This window comes from Haliaeetus leucocephalus, unplaced genomic scaffold (genome assembly GCF_000737465.1).
Source record: "Haliaeetus leucocephalus isolate CR32 unplaced genomic scaffold, Haliaeetus_leucocephalus-4.0 Scaffold1014, whole genome shotgun sequence".
Taxonomy (NCBI): Eukaryota; Metazoa; Chordata; class Aves; order Accipitriformes; family Accipitridae; genus Haliaeetus; species Haliaeetus leucocephalus.
The window spans coordinates 1,036,442-1,042,433 of record NW_010973450.1 but is presented as its reverse complement, the minus strand read 5'-3'; the positions used below and the strand labels follow the sequence as shown (position 1 = coordinate 1,042,433).

General features: G+C 48.7%; 1 protein-coding gene across 2 annotated transcripts in view; it reads right to left on the bottom strand.

The window, feature by feature from the left end:
- P2RY1 (purinergic receptor P2Y, G-protein coupled, 1) overlaps nucleotides 1–5,344 on the bottom strand; it is a 7,648-nt gene extending 2,304 nt beyond the window's left edge. For both annotated transcript variants that reach the window (XR_775461.1, XM_010584916.1), the window contains exons 1-2: nucleotides 5,213–5,344; nucleotides 3,489–3,695 (exon numbers count right to left, since the gene is read on the bottom strand). The gene's annotated coding sequence lies outside the window, so the exon portion shown is untranslated. The remainder of the gene's footprint in view (nucleotides 1–3,488; nucleotides 3,696–5,212) is intronic.
- Between the last annotated feature and the right edge of the window lie 648 nt (nucleotides 5,345–5,992).

Sequence of the window (5,992 nt, the reverse complement as noted above, 5' to 3'; positions counted from 1 at the left end):
CAGAGGAGGGCAGGGTCCTCGCCAGGCCTCGGCGGCGGCGGAGGAGGAGGACGACACCGCGCCTGGGCTGAGCGCCCTCCGTCCGCCATCTTCCCCGGAGGCCGCCAGCACCGTCGGGGCCGGGTGCGCTGCTGCTGCGCTGCTGCTGCGCTGCTGCTGCTGCGAGCGGCCCAACGCCACCTCCCCGATCCTGCTTTCGCTCAGCCCTTTGAAATCTGCTCTGCAACCCAGTTTAAGCTACGCGAACATGTTAATTGCTGTAAATGGAACAGCTGAGCAGAAATACGCTCTACTGACCTCTAATTAAGCGCTATACATTTGGCGCTTGAGTCAGAATACGATTATTATTTATTGTCTTAGCAAAACACAATCTGCTGGTTTCAGCCATTTCTTCCTTGTTCACATTTTAGTTAAGATGTGTGGTGAGTGATACATGAGCTAGTCATATCTGCTCTCAGCTAAAAGCTGTGTTCTAGACGGAGGATTATTAGTACTTCATGAATATGCATTCATTTTTCAAACTTTTGAGTCTGTCTAAATTATAAAACTACTTTGTTGGGAAAGCTTAATTGGGAAATCAGCTGCATATTGTATCCCTGTAGGAATATGCAAGCGGATGCAGATGGAGTTGCCAGCCTGGCATCTCTTTTGGGGCAAGTTACACAGACTACGACTTTGAAGCCACGGCTTAAATTTTGTAAATATGGAGACCTTCTCTTCTTGTATATTAGTGGGTTTTTTTCTTTTTGTACTCATCCACTAACCTCATATTTACTACTTTGAAGATTCATTTTAATACAAATTGAATGTGAAGAGAAAGGAAAGCGAAAAATGGGACAAGAACAGCAACACCTGTAAAATCTGTGTTTGTAAAGCAAACCCAGTTTACAAAACTGTTCAGTGGTGCCCTCTAGGATTTTAAAGTGCCAGCAAAAATTAATCCTTAGCCCCAGTGTTCCCACAAGAGAAAACGCTCAGCCCACAAACCAGACGTACGGTGAATACAGTATAATAATATCAAGCCCACCATCCTGGTTTATGAAAAAGCCATCTTGGTCCTCGGAGAATCAGCTGCATGGCCAAAACCAGAGTTTATTCCAATAAACAACTTGGATTATTGTGTAAAAAAAAAAAACAAAAAGTACAAAGCGATGCTATTGGCGTACGAGAAGCCTTTTAGTTTATCTTTCCCTTTGTAATTGTTATTTCATTAGTGATTCTCTCAGTCCCATTGCTAACACAGAGCTTCTCTTGGCAGCTTCCTTGAATTCCCTGTCTTGAGCAAATTTTGAGTCATACCAGAGCAGCGTTAGATAGCATCAGTAAATATGCACTATGAACTACCGCCTGTTTGCCTCGGTTACCTAAGCAGCGCCGTAAATCCAAACCGTGGAGACGAAAGGTCGGAGCAGTAATTCCGGGAGCCCACAGCTGCCCGGGGAAGGAGGCACTTCTTAGGATTCGTGCTCGTGCCCGAGACAGGCTGAGGCGCCGGCAGCAACGCCGGGCGCGGGGTCGGGCCACGGGGACCCCGCCGTGTGCTGGGTTTGCCCAGGCACCCATGGCAGCGTTCACGCCGACGTGACGTTCGCCGGGACAGGAGAGACAGACAACACCTGATCCGGCATGAAGCTGTGGCGGCAGAGAGAGGGATTCCTCCTCTGGTGTAACGTTCCTGCGGGGCCAGTACACATAGTCAAGGATGAACACAAATGCATAAATATCTGAAGGCAGAAGTGAATCCGTACCAAATCCATGCTTCACATCCTTCAGCTGCAGCGCTGTTGATCCGTTACGAAAGACTCCAAGCTCAGATTTATAATCTGGTCTGAGAGACTTCAATTTATTTAGCCTTCTATGCCAGGGCAGGTTTTTCCAAGATAACCTGACTCATCCCTGTAACTTTTTTCTGAGTGTCATCTCATTTTTCAATGGCTTTTTGGAAGGGCGGGCACCCAAAGCAGACACCCGTTGTGACCGTGTTGCTGGCGCTGATTACGAGCATCAAGCGTCCTCCCTGCCCCAGCATTTTCTGACAGTACCCTCGAGGGTGTAATGTCACGCTCACGCATCGGCTCCCGGCTTCTCCTGGGGAAGCACCTCCACCATTAGAAGATCAGGTGCTACCCCATGCCGCAAACAGCAGCATCTTTCCAGAGCCACACTCACCTTGCCTCACAAGAGTAGAAAAGAGCGTTTTCCCTTTTTAATGCATGTTTTCTAAATCACTGGCATTCTTGCTTCCTTTTTACTCCTGCCTCACATACCCCACTTTGTCCAGGCTTTCCTCTTCCTTTTTTATACCCCAGTTACTGTGGCTGCTCCGTATTTCATCCTTTGCCTAGCCTAGCAAACCTCACCTCCTGTCTCTGCCTACACCACTTTTCCCCTCTTGCTCCAACCTGGGCTCAGCCGGGTGCTGCTGATGGAGGGGAGAGGCGTGCGGATGGCCGGGACCCTCGCTCCTCACCGGCTTTAGTGGCACTTTGGACCTGCCAAGGAAACTGCCTGCCCGCTGCAGCCAGACCCGTGCAGCCGGTGCCGTACAAGCAGCTACATCCCCGCTGCTTCATCGGCAGCCCGCGTCTCAGCACCGCCCTTCTGAGCCTGCCAGTACTGGAAATGGAAATCTCACATACTGGTTTTAACAGTTTGCACATTCTGACTGCAGTGCTTCAGCTGCGCAAGGTCCAAGCACTTACTTGAGTAAAGAACGAGGCATATTTTTTAGCAGCCATACTGTTACATGCCTTCATACACAGCCAGCAAATTAGTGTCTTCCTGCTGGTATCACTGATCTGTTCTTAGTTTGGACCACAACCACAAAGCATGTTGCATTAGCACCTTTTCCTCCATAGCTCTAGCATATGCCTTGTAGCTGAATAGGTTTCTGTCTGGTGTAGCTGAAACTGAATTCCTTCCAGCTTTGCCTCTTAATGCACTTTCTGCAAAATCTGGGATTTTATACCACTGATTTCCACTAAACTGAATGTTTTGTTCTGTTAACAGCTGATTTAACTCAAACGGATTATATATCCCTAATGAGAAAAGAAAGCATGCTTGAGAGCAAATGGAAATTCCCAGTCAGTTCAATTACCGCTGAACTATCGCAGTGTGTGGGTGTGTGCAAAGGGAACGGTCTGGACATAAATCCAGCTGTTTCTACCTGTTGGTTTTGCTTATCAGGAAGATTTAGATGCAGATTTCAATATTTCAAAGTGTGCTGGTATGAACAACAGGCCCAAACCAGGTGCAGACTGAGAGGCTGGTAGAGAGGACCCCCATAAATGATCATCGCAATGCCTGCTCATAGTGAGGGTAAATATAGGTAGATAGATATAAACACACATGTATATAAGGCACTCCTCGTCTCACTCGGGAGTGCTGCTGGCAGGGGTGGGTGAGGACAGAACTCGGAGGGGGAGCTGCTCTCGACTCCCCGCTGCAGGACATCTTTCTGCTGCAAAAATGCCTATTTCACATTTTACCTGAATTGGCTCATGACCTTCCTATTGGCTTCTGGTGAGCTTCATTGCCCTTTTCATTAGGAAATGCGTTAGGTCGAATAATGCTTTATCACACTGTATTTTCCTTCTCCAGTCTCTGCAGTTTCGTATCTTCCTTTTTCATTTGTCACAGAAGACAGCATCTCTTCCCAGCACTCCTTATACAGCTGCAGACTTTCCACAGTGAGCCTGAAATACAAATTTATTTTATTTTAAAATACTACTGCCTGTATATTTAAAATACTACACCTCTGAAGCTGTAGGAAGTCCCTCGGCTGGACTTCCAGCGGCCACCTGTGCATATAGGTGAGAACTGAGGAAATTCTGGTTTAAAGGATTCAAGCAAACACTTACTTGTACAAAAAAGCAGAGCTTGTCCTTGTCTATTTAAAAATACATAGTAGACAGACTCTTAGCAGTGGCTATTTACCCCAGTTTTTGTTTCCTTCCAGCCTTAGCTTCACATGCTGAAAATGCCCAGGTTTGGCCTCGACTTGTGAGTACATCTATTTGGGAAATGTGAGGGTGAGCAGACAGGTACGTGGGAAGTTGCTTTTGCACAATAAGCAATTTCTGTCACCTTCCTGCAAGAACTTGCTGCCCTTAGCAGCTGAGGCGGAAGGCTGAACGCTGGCAAGGAAGCAATGTGCAAGACGAAAAAGTCCGTAACAGTAAAGAAAACCAGGAGGGCATGTCAAATCTCCCACAAGAGATGCCCAATATTCCCTTTTCCCCCTTGCGAAGGGCTGGCAGGGTGGGTTTCTGGTCTGCAGTTCGGCACCAGCCCCGGGGATCCTACTGCTCGGCTGCCGAAAGGAGCGCGTGTGTCCTGGGAACCTGGGGAGGGGGGCGAGGTGGGCAGGGGACCCCGACCCCGGCACGGCAGCCCTGGCAGCACCGCAGCAAGCCCGGCACGGCGCGGGACCTGCTCACCGCTGCAAGCCTCGGCTGCCTCTGTTTGCCTTTCCTCTGAAAACAAACCTGGGAAATGACAGTTCGAGGGCTGATAAGAATCGTTAGACGTGTCTGTTGCAGATAGGACATGCGCTGCTGGTCGAGAGCAAGTCTTAACTGGATTCCCAGCCCGCTCACAAAAACTGCCAGCAGAATACGTGCCCGATGCTCCGCTGGTGCTTCTGCCAGCGAAGTCTCTGCTTCGCCAGTGCTTTGCCCTCCTGTGCCTGCCGTCCCTGCAGATCCGACGCTGCTGTCCTTACTGCCGTTCTTGGAGAACTGTCAACCCGCTCTTTAGGGGTGACAAAATCCTGCTGTGCTACAGCCCTCAAGGAGATACCCCCGGTGCCTGCTGCTAAGGCAGGGGAAGCGGCTCTCTCCCCCGCCCCGTGTGCGTTTTTAATGTCTGAGCTGACATTTCGCTGTCTTGAAAACAAAATCTGTTCATGGGCTAATTAAATAGATCTGCACGCAGCGTAACGTAAGCCCCAAGGAGCGACAGAGTCCCAACAGGGTGTGAACTTTGGGAGACAGAAATGGCACAGTATTGTGCATGCAAAAGATTATAATTTTAGAATCAATAGTGGGTACTGTGGTGGGTGGCTAGCGTGGGAATTCAGACTGCTTGGTCCGTAAGGCCCTGGTAAGCATCCGACGTGACTGTCACATATTCCCACAGGGATGAATACTATACGTCTTTTCTTCTCCCTCTTTGCCTTTATTAATATTATAAACCAAAAAGAATAACAAACCTGCTGTTTCAGAGTGCCTTCTGTATTTCAGAATATGCAAACAGTTTCTGATCAGCGCTGCCACTGTGATGCCCCTGTGATACAACACAGCAATAAATAGAGTTAATGCAGGTGACTTATTAATCCTAGTAGAGCAACTACACTTCCAGAGTCTAAAGATAACGCAGAATGCTAGAAAATTTGTTCTAATTACAGCAGGGAGCATCTTGCCTTCTTCCTATATTGCCATTTTAAATTGAAATTACTATTCTCAGTAGAAAAGATCTTTTGTTCAGCTACCAGCCAGGAAAGACAATTCTACTGAGAAGGTTTAATAGTGCGTTAATACTCACATTACACAGTTTCCTCAAACGGCCAAGAACACAAACAGGCAGGAAACAGTGAAGATCACATACCAAGGGAGACAAAATTAAGTATTTCAATTAAGTACTTGCTACCTAATGCATTGAGGGAAATGAACACAGCATTCCCTCTGAGGTGCTATAACCGAAGCATCCTACGAGCGTACCTCGGTGGGGTACAGGGACAGGCTTCCCTGTTTGCAGGGATGTGTCCCCGTGCGGCCGCCTGGCAGGGAAGCCATGGGGGGGTGGTAGCGGGGCCCCGGAGGTGCCTGGTGCCCCCTTCCAGCCCTGCCTGGCTCCTCTTGCTCCCCCAAAGCCTTTTGTAACCCCAGATCCATGCTGCCCCTGCAGCAAAGCTGAATTTTCCCGTACAGCCGAGCCCCCCGGCAGCAGCACCACGTCTCGCCCTAATGCTGTTTCGAGACCTAACTCTGAT